The sequence below is a fragment of the Schistocerca gregaria genome, chromosome 6 (genome assembly GCF_023897955.1).
Source record: "Schistocerca gregaria isolate iqSchGreg1 chromosome 6, iqSchGreg1.2, whole genome shotgun sequence".
In the NCBI taxonomy this organism is placed as follows: Eukaryota; Metazoa; Arthropoda; class Insecta; order Orthoptera; family Acrididae; genus Schistocerca; species Schistocerca gregaria.
Genome location: NC_064925.1, coordinates 246,820,349 through 246,836,332, shown reverse-complemented (window position 1 = coordinate 246,836,332; position 15,984 = coordinate 246,820,349). Strand labels below are relative to the sequence as shown.

Here is a 15,984-nt window from a genome sequence, read left to right as displayed (position 1 = left end):
TTTGCATGTCCAAGCATGTAGTACACTTCAGGCAAATTTCAAGTTTGTTCCGAGGCACTTTCATGTGTTCAAGTTTTAAGTGCCGGGCCATGTATCACACTAACGGACCATGAAGACAAGCAGAGTAACTACTGTGCGCACAGAGACATTTGAACATTCTTCCCCCACTTTATTTGGAGATGGACTGAGACAAAGTCGTAATATGCTATACTTCTGGAAGAACCATCTGCCGTGCACTTCAGAGTGGTTTCCAATGTACTGATGTTGATTATTCTGTAAAATAACCAGGAATGAACGAGATACAATTCTGCGTACAAGCAAATCGAAATTTAGTTTCCTGATCAGCGTCTTTCTGTGGCGAACGATTTTGCATAGGCAGCTGTTGCAGCGCTGGACATGCTCTGCAGCGAAGGCGCCCGAGAACGACCAATGCACAGCCTTCGTGCGTGACGCCAGGCTGACGTCATTATGCAGCGCGCATGCGCAGTAATCGCCAGCGCTGCGCGTAGACTGTCGGTGGTGGGAAGGAGGAGAACTGAGCCAACACCGACTGAGCGGGAGGAGTAAAAACAAGGAAAAAACAAGGGCAGCGCTAGCGAAAGACAGCCGGCTGCACTCCCGACTGGCCGCCGTGGCACGTCGGAACCGTGTGGTGTAATATCTTTGCTTCCAGCGGCCAAGCGTAGCCTGACAGTGCAGCGTCTGATGTAAACAAGGAACTTTTGACGCCGCAGTTTCGTGACCTCCACAGCCAGGCTTTGCTGCAGCTTGGGGTAAGTACGAACATGATAGAGTTACATCGTTTGTAGAACCAACCACATACCCTTGTTAAATATTTGGTGTTTGTGGTAGCCATGGACTCCGCTACATAATTTTTTGTCTTAATCAAAGGTTACATTGTTGTTGAGACCAGCATAGTAAAACTAAAGAGAGTGCTGATTTCAGATGGGAAACCCTCGTAACGTACTGTCTTCCTTCACTGTTTCGTATTTCGATGTGTATTCTTTGTTTTAGGAGTAAAACAATTGAGCTGAAAAGACGCTTAGATTGTAAATTTTTCTACATAACTGACGAAGATGTTGCTGGCTATGCATGTGTGGCTTCTTACTGTTACAGAGTGCGTGCTACGGTTAAGAAACTTTCCTTGTGATTCCAAATAAGATCATAAGTCAGAGCATCACCTTGTGTATTATCTTGCAAAACGTAGGTCTGTTTTGCGTTTTGTAGGTAATTAAGAAAAATGTTCAATCTTTATCCGAATATTCAATAATTACTGCGCTTCGCTGGCACCAGTATTTTTATTGTGCAACACTGATGCACTTACAAACAAAAAGTTATATTCCGCCTGGTTCGTCCACATATGGTTGTTATGTGGAGGAACATAAATGTAGTGTGGTATGGATCTTGTAATAGATGATGCAGTATTATTGTCACAACAGTCACCTCTTATAGCTTTATAAGTTCAGTTGCCACGGCAGCATAGATACACAAGTAACGTATTTTTTAGTTCTGCGTTGGCTTGAAGTGGCTCTTCTTTTCCTTCGCTAATGCTGTGTCAACACTGAAAGCGTTACAGGAAGTATTCCATACAAGATGTTTCACTAGAATTATAGATTTACAGGATAAGAGAACTGTATATTCAGCCATTTGTGAAATATTCAGACTTAGCTAAAATGTAATTTCTGTTAAGTATTTTCATACATAACAACTAAGTTTTAAGAACCAACCCAGAAGTTACCTAGACGATCGAGGACAAACACCTAAATCTTACACGGAAGCGCCAGCATCGGCTAGTATTGGAAGCGAATTTCACAACTCCTATGGAAAGACTGTGTCAACATATTCTTGCCAGTGTTTAAGGAATGACGTTTCACTTACCTACCTTTTCATGGGAGAAGATATGAGCATACTCAGTCATTTATGAAACATTTAGTCTGCGTAGAAAAGTAAATTTAATTACGTGTTCTTATAAATAGCAAGTAAATGGAGAATCAACCCAGCGATCGCATGAAGACAAGGAAAAACATCTCAAACCTTAGACAATCTCTCCAGCATCAGGAAGAGTTAATATCATAATTCCTCTGGAATAAGAAGCACCAATGTAGATAAGCGAACATCGTTCTTTTGTTCTTTTCACTCATTGCTCCATTTTTTTCTCAAAGTGCGCCATTCTACTCTGTCACGCTAAAAAAGACACGGTTGTTTTCAGTATGTAGCAGATCTGTTCACCTCACACTCATAATCTTAACACTGTTGTTCGAGACGGCAATGACTTCCAAAGGCTTAAGATTCAGAAGATACGGTGCAAATCCTCCACAAAACGCGGTGCAAATCCTCCACAAAACGCGACTTTTGGTCCTATTCAGTACGGCATTGGCGGTGTCGATATAGCACTAGCATCGACGTAGACAGCACCAAATATTTGAGCGTATCATTGATGATTGGATGTCTCAGACTCTGTAAAACCATTCTACCAGACCTTTCCGATTATATTGTGGTGTTGGAACTATCAGATCCTCTACGGAACGTCATATACACAGGAGAACAATTAACACGTTCTCTGTTAGTCTTTGTTGAAAGCTTCTCAAATAGATCTGAGACGATCTTGCAATACAAGATTTGCACAAGTGCCGATATTATTTGGCACTGGACAAGGTGGAGCTTGTGGAAGACGCTTCAACGATTCCTGAACATCACGTGCAGGGACGACGGCGCCGGTGTAGCTGCGCTGCCGTCGCGCTAGGGCTCGTGCTTCATTACTTTTAGTTTGGCGGCTGAAGTCAGCGACCCCGCCGGGGACCGAACCCACAGCCTTGAGCAGGGCAGCCCTCGCCAGCCAGCTGCCCGCCCTGCGCACCCAGGCTCACGTTAGCAACTGAGCTTCGGTCCTGTGCTCCGTAACTTGTTATTCGTCTATTTCTTTTTCTCCACGACTGGAAAATGAAAATTTCGTGTAGTACATAGTTTTTTTTCCTAAAATAAGTCGTAAGGTCAATATTGCCTTACGTGTTCCAAAATTTCTACGGAATGTTGACTGGAATACTCTCTTTCAAATTCTAAAGGTGACAGGGGTAAAACACAGGGAACGAAAGGCTATTTACAATTTGTACAGAAACCAGATGGCAGTTATAAGATTCGAGGGCCACGAAAGGGAAGCAGTGGTTGGGAAGGGAGTGAGACATGGTTGTAGCCTCTCCCCGATGTTATTCAATCTGTATATTGAGCAAGCAGTAAAGGAAACAAAAGAAAAATTCGGAGTAGGTATTAAAATCCATAGAGAATAAATAAAAACTTTGAGGTTCGCCGATGACATTGTAATTCTGTCGCAGACAGCAAAGGACTTGGAAGAGCTGTTGAACGGAATGGACAGGAGGATATAAGATGAACATCAACAAAAGCAAAGCGATGATAATGGAATGTAGTTAATTTAAGTCGGGTGATTTTGAGGGAATTAGCTTAGGAAATGAGACACTTAAAGTGGTAAAGGAGTTTTGCTACTTGAGGAGCAAAATAACTGATGATGGTCGAAGTAGAGAAGATATAAAATGTAGACTGTCAATGGCAAGTAAAGTGTTTCTGAAGAAGAGATATTTGTTAACATCGAATATAGATTTAAGTGTCAGGAAGTCGTTTCTGAAAGTATTTGTATGGAGTGTAGCCATGTATGGAAGTGAAATATGGACGATAAATAGTTTGGACAAGAAGAGAATAGAAGCTTTTGAAACGTGGTGCTACAGAAGAATGCTGAAGATTAGATGGGTAGATCACATAACTAATGAGGAGATATTGAATAGAATTGGGGAGTAGAGGAATTTCAAAAATGGTTCAAATGGCTCTGAGCACTATGGGACTCAACTGCTGTGGTCATTAGTCCTCTAGAACTTAGAACTACTTAAACCTAACTAACCTAAGACATCACACACATCCACGCCCGAGGCAGGATTCGAACCTGCGACCGTAGCAGTCTCACGTTTTCGGACTGCGCGCCTAGAACCGCGAGACCACCGCGGCCGGTTAAGAGGAGTTTGTAGCACAACTTGACAAGAAGAACGGACCGGTTGGTAGGACATGTTCTGAGGCATCAGGGGATCACAAATTTAGCATTGGAGGGCAGCGTGGAGGATAAAAATCGTAGAGGGTGACCGAGAGATGAATACACTAAGCAGATTTAGAAACTGTAGGTTGCAGTAAGTACTGGGAAATGAAGAAGCTTGCACAGGATAGAGTAGTATGGAGAGCTGCATCAAACCAGTCTCAGGACCGAAGACCACAACAACAACAATAGTTTGCCTTCGTTATGACTCGCTCAACAAAAGTGTCGTGTGGTAATAGGAGGAAGCATAAGGTTTGCTGATGATAGGGTGTTGGTAGGTGGGAATGAAATGACAATTAAAAATATGTTTAAAGAACTGAACACCAGCTGTGATTATTATGAAAGGAAGATGAATATGAAGAAGACTAAAGCATTGATTTTTACAAGGAAACGATGGAAGATAATGAAAATCTGTGCTGGGTTGAAACAAGCTGATAACTTCAGGGTCTTAGGATGCATTAACCATCATAATATGAAATGTAATCTAGAAATAAAACCAAGGCTAGCTGTCGCAAAATAAATGTTATACAGAAGGAGCAACACTTTATGGCACCAGTAAATAAACTATTATTATTATTTTAATGTTCTGGCACTTGGGTCATCGTAATTCGTCTTCTTGCTTCCCAAGATTTATTTATTTATTTAACCTGATCAGATTAGGGCCATCAGGCCCTCTCTTACATCGGACCAGTGTTCCACACATGCAGCGTTTCACACATCAGAGTTACATCATGACAATAGTTTAAATAAAAAAATAGATTACTCTAGTGACAATATGAATCAAGAGTAATGACTAAGATCTAATAAAGTAAATGCTGGCAGTATTTTTACAACTGGTGCTATACATATAAATTATGATGAAAGCAATAATAATAACAGTAAAAAAATAATAATGATAAACATGAGAAAAATTGGCAATAGTAATGAAGATTTGTGCAGATGTACATTAATATCTTGGTGTGTAAAGTAGATGTTCATTAGTATTGCGAGTTTTGGGGAAGGGAGATTTAAGAAGGGGGAAAGAGGGAAGTAATGAGGTGAAGTGCATTCATGTACAGAGGAAGGCATTACTTTTGCTTAAGTAGATACGTCATTAACTGTTTTTTGAATCCGGACATGTTTTTAAGTTCTCTAACATAACGAGGGAGGTTAATCCAGAGTCGGGTTCCCGCTACTGTAAAGGACTTGGAGAAGGTGACTGAGCGATGCAGTGGAACAGAGAGTATTTTACTATGATGGGATCGTGTATTTCTGTCATGTTGTTCCGGCATAAGCGTTAAGGACGAGGAGAGATATGAGGGACAGTGTACACTTATAAGGCAGTAGATGAGACGGAGTGTATGGAAATCTCTGCGTTTGTCTGCACGCAGCCAGGACAATTTTGCATATGCTGGTGAAATGTGATCAAAAAGTCGAACGTCATAGATATATCGGACGCAGGCATTCATCACTAGTTCCAGACGACACGAATTATACAATGTTGTTATGTCTGAATTGCAATCACTTATTTTTGTACACTCAAAAATGTTTTTCTTCACGGGCGAACCAATCTTGTGACAGAACACGTTCTGGGGACGACAAGATGGAGATCTTTTTCAGTTTGGCGACCTAGCAGGAAGAGATTAGTGAAGCGTTTTGCATGGAGTGTTGCCCTGTATGGTGCCGAAACGTGAACACTGCGCCAGAGACAGGAGAAACGCTTAGAGATTAAGGAGATGCGGATCTGGGGAAAAATGGAGAGTGTAAATGGACAGATAAAACGTATGAGGCCGTGTTATAAAGCGTGGACGAATAAAGACGTATACTGGAAACAGTTAAGAGGAAGAAAAGGAACGGCTAGGACAATGGATTAGGAGAGACTGCATAATAAAGAATGCAGTAAAGGACTAGTGACTGGGAAGAGCGCCAGAGGAAGAAGAAGATACCTGTTAGTTGACAACGTCAAAATAAATTCCTCACTCACAGCTACGAAAAGGACTGTGGAATATTGAACTATTGATGGACTGACCTAATGGCCATAACACACCATCATCATCATTATCATCACCTTCGTCGTCGTCAAAATGACTCGAGCAAACCACTGTGTGGACAACATGCTATATCCGTGGAATTTGAAGTGTTTTATACCGCTTCTGGAGGTGGATTCTAATTGGTATAAAGATGTGTAACCCCGAAAATTACCACATCCTGGTTGTATAGGGTTTCAAGAGATTCTTCGTACCCATGTTGAGGAACGAAATCCATTGACAAAAGAAAAACTGAGCTTTGAGTCCCAGCGTCAACATTGCATGGGCACTCTAAAAAGAGATTTGGAAGTGAAAGGATTAGGATTGATGCCCGTGAAAGGAATTCCCTGACAACAGCAAGGAACAGCGAGTTGTTGCTTGCCGTTGTTTTGTGGCACAGCTTCTACGGGCCATGTCGCGCTCATTAGTGTATTTTTGGATGAATGTGCGATATAATGCATTTCAGACTAGAGGAATGTGGCTTCCTGATAGAAGGAAAATCCCCGTTACGTACAAGAGTTGGAAAGGAACCCGCCTCATGTTATGATATTGGCCGAGATGACATCGTGTGAGGCCTGTTGCTGCATGACGAGCAAATGAAACCAGTGTGCAGTGAGACAATGCGTGGGTAAGCGACTCTGAACTCAACAGTGAGGATCACGGTGGCTTGCTTTTGAGTGTACGCTGGCGCGGGACTTGCTAGTAAGGATTCTGCATTTGTCCATAATGGGTAAGGTCGGAGTTGTAAAAAATCAAAGCTAAAATATCGATCTAACCACCTTTTTTACAATGTAAAACGACCAGAATTTACGCGTTTCGAAGGTCAAGCTTCATCTTTAGAATCACAGTACACAAAACGTCTTGTTGTTGTTGTGGTCTTCAGTCCTGAGACTGGTTTGATGCAGCTCTCCATGTTACTCTATCCTGAGCAAGCTTCTTCATTTCCCAGTAACTGCTGTAACCTACATCCTACTGAATCTGCCTAGTGTATTCATCTCTTGGACTCCCTCTAGGATTTTTACCTTCCACGCTGCCCTCCAATACTAAATTGGTGATCCCTTGATGCCTCAGAACATGTCCTACCAACCGATCGCTTCTTCTTGTCAAGTTGTGCCACAAGCTTCTCTTCTCCCCAATCCTATTCAATACCTCCTCATTAGTTATGTGATTTACGTATCTAATCTTCAGCATTCTTCTGTAGCACTACATTTCAAAAGCTTCTATTCTCTTCTTGTCCAGATTATTTATCGTCCATGTTTCACTTACATACATGGCTACGCTCCATACAAATACTTTCAGAAACGACTTCCTGACACTTACATCTGTACTGTATGTTAACAAATTTCTCTTTTTCAGAACGCTTTCCTTGCCATTGTCAGTCTACATTTTATATCCTCTCTACTTCGACCATCATCAGTTATTTTGTTCCTCAAATAGCAAGACTCCTTTACTACTTTAAGTGTCTCTTTTCCTAATCTAATTCCCTCAGCATCACCCAACTTAATTCGACTACATTCCATTATCCTCGTTTTGCTTTTGTTGATGTTCATCTTATATCCTCCTTTCAAGACACTGTCCATTCCGTTCAACTGCTCTTCCAAGTGCTTTGCTGTCTCCGACAGAAGTACAATGTCATCGGCGAACCTCAAAGTTTTATTTCTTCTCCCTGGATTTTAATACCTACTCCGAATTTTTCTTTTGTTTCCTCCACTGTTCTTTTGTTTCCTCCACTGCTTGCTCAATATACAGATTGAATAACATTGGGGAGAGGCTACAACCATGTCTCAGTCCCTTCCCAACCACTGCTTCCCTTCGTGTCCCTCGAATCTTATAACTGCCATCTGGTTTCTGTACAACTTGTAAATAGCCTTTCGCTCCCTGTATTTTACACCAGCATCCTTCAGAATTTGAAAGAGAGTATTCATGTCAACATTGTCAAAAGCTTTCTCTAAGTCTACAAATGCTAGAAACTTAGGTTTGCCTTTCCTTAATCTTTCTTCTAAGATAAGTAGTAGGGTCAGTATTGCCTCACGTGTTCCAACATTTCGACGGAATCCAAACTGATCTTCCCCGAGGTCGGCTTCTACCAGTTCTCCAGCACTATGAATGTTGAGTATCAGTGGAAGAAGTAAAAGAGCACTGTGCAACACGCTTTAGGTAGGTGTGTGCCGATCGGGTGGGATGGAAAATATCCGCTGTGGATCGACAGCCAAGTTCGAAAGCTTCTACGACTGCAAAAGGAGCTTCACTGCAAATTTAAACTTAGCCATTGCCTCACATACAAAGAACAACTAAATGAAGTCAAAATCAACGTAAGGAGAGCCATGCGTGAAGCGTTCAACGAAATCCAAAGCAAAATTCTGTCTGCCGACTTGACAGAAAATCCCAAGAAGTTTTATTCTTATGTCAAATCACTAAATGTATCGAACCCATCTGTCTAAACACTCTGTGACCGCAATGGCACTGAAACAGAGAACGACACAGAAAAGGTCGAAACACTAAACGTCTTTTTCCAGAACTGTTTCACACAGGAAAGTCGCACTATAGTACATCCTATAAATCATCGCACGAACGACAAAAAGTCATGGAATGCCTTGTAATATCTTGTCGAACTTCCTTTTGCCCAGTGTAGTGCAGCAACTAGACGTCGCATGGACTCAACAAGTCGTTGGAAGACCCCTGCAGAAATACTGAGCTACGCTGCCTTTATAGCCCTCCATAATTGCGAAAGTGTTGCTGGCGCAGGATTTTGAGCACGATCTGACCTCTCGATTATGTTTCATATGTGTTTGATGGTATTCATGTCGGGCGATCTGGGTGGCCAAATCACTCGCTCGCTCCAGCATGTTCTTCACACCAATCGCGAACAGTTAAGGCCTGGTGACACGGCGCATACTTGTTTGGGAATATGAAGTCCATGAATGGCTGCAAATTGTCTCCAGATAGCCGAACATAACTATTTGCAGTCAATGATCTATTCATTTGGACCAGAAGCCCAATCCATTCCACGTAAATGCAGCTCAAACCATTATAAAGCCACCACCATCTTGCACAGTGTCTTGTAACAGCTCATGCCCATCACTTGGTGGGGTCTGCACCACACTCGAACTCTATCATCAGCTCCTATCTCCCCCTGCGGGTTCGGGGGTTAGAATAGGCCCGCGGTATTCCTGCCTGTCGTAAGAGGCGACTACAAGGAGTCTCAAATTTTCGGCCTTATATGATGGTCCCCTGTTGGGTTTGACCTCCATCTCTCAAAATTTTCCGAAGAGCGAGCCGATTGGGGAAGGGCGCCTTACTTGGTGCATTGTGTCCATCTTGCGATCAGACCTTTCGCCAGCTTATACACCGTTGAACTGCAGTCCTGTCCGCTCTCCATCTCTTGGGCATGACTGTTTCTGCGTGTAGATTACACCTTGCACTGTGCAGTGCCTCTTTCTGCACCGACGGCGACCATGGACCACATGTTACCTAACATCCAGCACGGTAGCCAGTCCGTTGTGGTGGGGCCGCCATGTACCCTGTTGGTTGTAGCCCCCTGACAACACAGGGATCGCTCTACTGATGCCTGCGCCGTTAACTCCCCACGTATGCCAAGGAGTAGATGCCTATCCTCCTGGGGTATCGGGACTCCCGGCAACGGCCATCCTGCCAGGTGGCTCTTGCCGTGGCTGGGTGGCGCCCGTGGGGAGGGCCCTTGGTCGGAGTAGGTGGCATCAGGGCGGATGACCAGCAATGAAGCGTGGTACATCGTCTCTCGCTGGTGGCCAGCCGCCAGCAGTCTCTAAGCGTTCTCGGGCTCAGTTTAACGCTCAGAAGTACGATCCGAAAACGTTCACCTCCCTGGCCACACCGTGGGAGGAACGTAAGTCTCAGAATGGCAGTAGCAGCTATTCGCCCCGCTTCTTAGTTTGTACGAGGGCTGATGGGGAGTCTTTTCTCTCCATAAAGCCTCAGTTCTTCGTCGAGCATTTAGAGGACAAGTTTGGGGAGGTGGAGGGCTTGTCAAAAATGCGCTCTGGGTCAGTCCTGATACAAACGGCATCCTCTGCCCAGTCACGACGGTTAAACGCTTGTGACAAGTTGGGGGATGTTGCCGTTACGATCACACCCCATAAGAGTTTAAATATGGTCCAGGGAGTTATTTACCATAGGGATCTTCTTTTGCAGTCTGATGAAGAGCTGCGAGCCAATTAAGAGCGCTGGGGTGTACATTTCGTCCGGCGCGTCGTTCGGGGTACGAAGGAAAATCAGATTGCTACCGGTGCCTTCATCTTGGCCTTCGAAGGGGATACCTTACCGGAAAAGGTCAAGGTGATGGTCTACCGATGTGACGTTAAGCCCTATATCCCTCCCCCGATGCGGTGCTTTAAGTGCTGGAAGTTCGGCCATATGTCTTCTCGCTGCACTTCCAGCCTCACATGTCGAGATTGCGGACGCCCATCACATCCCAATACTCCATGTGCCCCGCCTCCCATCTGTGTCAACTGCGGGGAGCACCATTCACCTTGCTCGCCAGACTGCCGAATTTTCCAGAAAGAGCGTAAAATCATGGAATACAAGACCCTGGACCAACTAACCTATACTGAGGCCAAAAGGAAATACGACCGACTCCATCCTGTGAGAATGACATCTTCCTACGCTGCTGATACAACACCTGTGCTAGCCCCATCTGTTTCTCAAATTGTGACCGGATCGACGAGTAGTACAACTCCTCCTGCCCCCTCGCCAGTGGGGGGCTCTACCCACCGGGTTGCTCCTGCGCCACCTACCTCAGGAGCAACACCATCCCACCCAACGGGGAAGTCAGTCCCCACTTCGAAGCCAGAGAAGTGTCCAACTTCTTCGGCTTCTCACGCTCGCAAGGGGTCCCTTGGGTCACTCCCTTCCCAGGTTTCCGCCAGCGAGAAGGCTGACGACCGACAGTGGCGTAAGTGCCCGCAATCAGCTGGTCGTAGGGCTTCACGATCCTCCTCCGTCCCGGAGACTGAATCGGTGCAGCCCTCCCAGTCGGTGCGACCCAAGGAACGGCGTGAGAAACCCAAGAAGAGCTCTCAGCCCAAGGAACTCGCGGTGGCAGCCATCCCACCGCAACCTTCCAGCTCTGCGTCTGAGGATGCGGTGGAGATTCTGGCGTCCGCTGAGGACCTGGCTCTCGCCGGTCCATCAGACGCCATGGAAAGCACTATCACAGGTGCTAAATCGGAGGCAGCAGGTGACCCAGCGGCGTAATCTCCCTTCCCAGTCCCGTCACGCCTTTCTCAGCCATGGACAACACCATCCTCCAGTGGAACTGCAGCGGTTTCTTTTACCATCTAGCTGAGCCCCGCCAACGTATCAGCCTTCACCCTTTCCTCTGCATTGCTCTGCAGGAAACTTGGTTTCCGGCAATGCGAACACCCGCCCTCTGTGGCTACCGGGGTTATTATAAGAACCGGGCAGCTTATGAAAGGGTGTCTGGTGGCGTCTGCATATATGTCCTGAACTCTCTTCACAGCGAGTCTGCACCTCTCCAAACACCTTTAGAGGCTGTCACTGTTCGGGTGTGGACGCCACAGGCTGTTACCGTCTGCAGTCTTTACCTTCCACCGGATGGTGATGTCGCGCAGCATGTCCTGGCTGCTCTGATAGCCCAGTTGCCGCCACCTTTCTTGTTACTGGGCGACTTTAACGCCCATAACCATCTGTGGGGTGGGTCAGTGGCAACAGGTCAAGGCGCCATCGTTGAGCATTTATTGGCGCAGCTCGATCTATCGATCTTAAATGATGGTGCCTTCACACACTTCAGTGTGGCGCATGGCACATACTCCGCCATTGACCTTTCGATCTGTAGCCCTAGCCTCTTACCGTCTGTCCAATGGAGAGCGCATGACGACCTTTGTGGTAGTGACCACTTTCCGATCTTTCTGTCACTACCACAGCGTCAGTCTTCTGGGCGCCCTAGCAGATGGGCTCTGAATAAGGCTGACTGGGACTTGTTCTCCTCCACTGCCGCTATTGAGCCTCTCTCTAACGATGACATTGATGCAGTGGTTCAATCGGTCACCACCGGCATCGTTACTGCCGCCGAATCTGCCATTCCCCGTTCTTCTGGGTCCCCTCGGCGGCGGACTGTGCCTTGGTGGTCGCCTGAGATCGCTGAAGCGATTAAAGCTCGCCGGCGGGCGCTCCAGCGTTACCAGCGACATCCCTCAATCGAACACCTTATCGCCTTCAAACGGCTGCGTGCGCGAGCCCGCCGCATTATCCGCCAACGCAAGCAGGAGTGCTGTGAGCGGTATGTGTCCACCATTGGCCTCCATGTCACTCCATCGCAGGTCTGGGCCAAGATTCGCCGCCTCTATGGCTATCGGACCCCTGTCAGCGTCCCTGCGCTCTCACTGAATGGAGCAGTTTGTACTGACTCCGACGTCATTGCAAACCGCTTGGCAGAGCACTTTGCTCTGAATTCCGCTTCTGCCAACTACCCCTTGGGGTAAAGAGCGGATAGAGCGTCGGAGTCTTTCCTTTCGCACCCACCATGTTCCATTCAGTGAGTGGGAATTCCGCAGTGCCCTCGCCGCTTGTCCTGATACCGCTCCTGGCCCAGATAGCATCCACTCTCAGATGCTGAAACAGCTTTCAGTGGACTGCCAGCGACGCCTCCTCGACCATTACAACCGCATTTGGGTCGAGGGTGAGTTTCCGTCGCAATGGCGGGAAAGTCTTGTTGTCCCCATTCTGAAACCGGGGAAGAACCCTTTGGAGGTGGACAGCTACCGTCCCATTAGCCTCACCAACGTTTTTTGCAAGTTGCTTGAACGGATGGTGAGCCGGCGCTTGAATTGGGTACTGGAGTCTCGGGGCCTTCTGGCTCCGTCTCAGGGTGGGTTCCGTAAAGGCCGCTCCGCCGCCGACAATCTGGTGAGCCTGGAGTCGGCCATCCGTACTGCCTTTGCCCGCCGTCAGCATCTGGTCGCTGTCTTTTTCGACATGCGGAAGGCTTACGATACGACATGGCGTTATCACATCCTTTCTACGCTTCATGGATGGGGCCTTCGGGGCCCTCTGCCGATCTATATCCGAAATTTTCTGTCGTATCGTACCTTCCGCGTGCACGTCGCGGCCTCATATAGTTCCTCCCAAGTCCAGGAGAACGGTGTGCCACAGGGTTCTAAGTGTCTGTCTGTTTTTAATAGCCATTAACGGGCTCGCTGCGGCAGTGGGAAATACTGTCTCCGCTTCCCTGTATGCTGACGACTTCTGCCTTTACTACAGCTCTATTGGTATTGCAGCTGCTGAACGTCAGCTACAGGGCGCATCCGCAAGGCGCAGTCTTGGGCTGTAGCGCATGGTTTTCAGTTTTCCGCAGCCAAGACCTGCGTTATGCATATCTGCCTGCGACACACTGTTCACCCGGAGCCGCGGCTTTATCTTGACGGCGAGCTTCTTTCAGTGGTGGAATCACATAAGTTTTTGGGGGTGGTTTTTGATGCCCAGTTGACTTGGCTGCCTCATATTCGGCAGCTTAAACAGGCGTGTTGGCGGCATCTAAATGCTCTGCGATGCCTGAGCCACACCAGGTGGGGCGCCGACCGATCTACTCTCCTACGGCTTTACCAGGCGTTGATCCAGTCCCGTCTGGACTATGGGAGTCTGGCTTATGGCTCAGCATGCCCATCTGCGTTGCGGCTGCTGGACCCAATCCTCCACAGCGGGATACGCCTTGCCACTGGTGCCTTCCGGACCAGCCCTGTGGACAGCATACTTGTGGAGGCAGGTGTCCCTCCACTGCTGTTACGACGCCAACAATTACTGGCTGCTTATTCTACCCATGTTTTTAGCTCGCCCGGGCATCCAGATTATCGTGTCCTGTTCCCGCAGTTAGTCTTCCGTCTGCCAGAACGTCGGCCCCGGTCGGGTTGTCCGATCGCACTACGCGTCAAACAACTTCTCTACGGGCTTGGGTGTTTCCCTGTACCACCTCCTTTCCGGGCCCCTCTGCGTACACCCCCGTGGTGTGTGCCTCGCCCTTGCCTTCGGCTCGACTTGGCACATGGCCCGAAGGACTCAGTCCCTCCAGTGGCCTTCCGACGCCGCTTTTACTCCATCCTGACCACGTATCAGGGCTCTGGCGTTGTCTATACCGACGGTTCGATGGTTGCTGGTCGTGTCGGTTATGCACTAACTCTAGGGGACCATTCTGAACAACGTTCGTTGCCGGCTGGCTGCAGTGTTTACGCTGCTGAGCTGGTCGCCATCTTTCGTGCCCTAGAGTATATCCGCTCCTGCTCAGGTGAGTCCTTCGTTATCTGTAGCGATTCCCTGAGCGGTTTACGAGCTCTCGACCAGTGTTTCCCTCGTTCTCGTCTGGTGATGGCTATCCAGGAGTCCCTGCATACTCTTGCCCGTTGCGGCAGATCTGTGGTCTTTGTTTGGACCCCGGGCCATGTTGGGATACCCGGAAATGAAACTGTTGACCGCCTGGCGAAAGAGGCCACTAGTGCACCATCTCTGGAGATTGTCCTCCCGGCGACTGATTTGCGGGCACTATTACGCCGCAAAGCTTTCGATTTATGGGACACTGATTGGCGCAACCTGCCCGTGCCAAACGAACTCCGCCGTATGAAGGAGACGACTACTGTGTGGCGGTCATCCATGCGAGCCAACCGCAGGGAATCAGTCGTCCTTTGTCGGCTCCGCATTGGCCACACCCGACTCACGCACAGTTATTTACTGTGTCGTAAGAATCCCCGTCTTTGTCGTTGTGGGGCGTCCTTGACGGTGGTCCATATTCTGTTGGAGTGCGCCCTTTTAACTGTGCGCAGGCAGACTTTTGCGCTGCCTGATATGCTCTCTGCGCTTTTATCTGACGACTCTTCCATAGCGGACATAGTTCTGCGTTTTATTCGGGCAGGGGGATTTTATCGCTTAATGTAAGTGTGTGTTTTTGTGTTGATTCTGGCCTATGGCCTACGATTTGTCTGATTTTTTTTCTCCGGTGGTTGGCTTTTCCCTTTTTGTTTGTATGGTCGGCCAACCACCGTCACACTGTGTGATTTTAGTTCGTCTTGTCTGGTCTTTGTCTACGTTTCTCTTGTTCTGTGTCGTCTGTCTTATTGTCTGTTGATCGTTTTTATTCTCTGTGGGTGTTTTTAGTATTTGGAAAAAGGGACCGATGACCGTAGCAGTCTGGTCCCTTTAACCCCCACAAACCAACCAACCATCAGCTCTTATCAGCTGAAGTAGAAATTCATTTCACCAGGTCACGGTTTTCCGGTCGTTTAGGGTCCAACCAATATGGTCACGATACCAGTGGAGGCGCTGCCGGCGATGTTGTTCTTTTAGCAATGGCACTTGCGCGGTCGTTTGTTGCCATAGCCCATTAACACCAGATTTCACCGCACTGCCCTAACGGACGCGTTCGTCGTACGCCCCACATTCATTTATGCGATTATTTCACGCAATGTTGCTTGTCTGTTAGCACCGACAACTCTACGAAAACACCGCTGCTCTCAGTCGCTAAGTGAAAGGTCGTCGGCCACTGAATTCTACATGATGGCATATAGTTCCTAAATTTGCTGTTGTCTGCACACTCTTGACACTGTGAATCTCAGAATATTAATTTCCACAACGACTTTCAAAATAGAATGCCCCTTCCAAATTCAATAATTCCCGTCCTGCGACCGTAATCAGATGGGAAACCTTTTCACAAGAATCATACGAGTACAAATGACAGCTCGGACAATGCACTGCCCTTCTATACCTTGTATTTGTGACACTGCTACCATCTGTATATGTGCACATCGATATCCCATGACTTTCGTCACAGCGTATTGCTCCCGCCTATGTACACTACTGGCCATTAAAATTGCTACACCAAGAAGAAATGCCGATGATAAACGG

At 47.2% G+C, this 15,984-nt stretch overlaps 1 protein-coding gene across 3 annotated transcripts in view; it reads left to right on the top strand.

Moving 5' to 3' along the window:
• Positions 1-610: 610 nt before the first annotated feature.
• The window catches only part of LOC126278363 (uncharacterized), an 830,119-nt gene continuing 814,745 nt past the window's right edge, over positions 611-15,984 (top strand). For all 3 annotated transcript variants that reach the window (XM_049978428.1, XM_049978426.1, XM_049978425.1), the window contains exon 1: positions 611-773. The gene's annotated coding sequence lies outside the window, so the exon portion shown is untranslated. The remainder of the gene's footprint in view (positions 774-15,984) is intronic.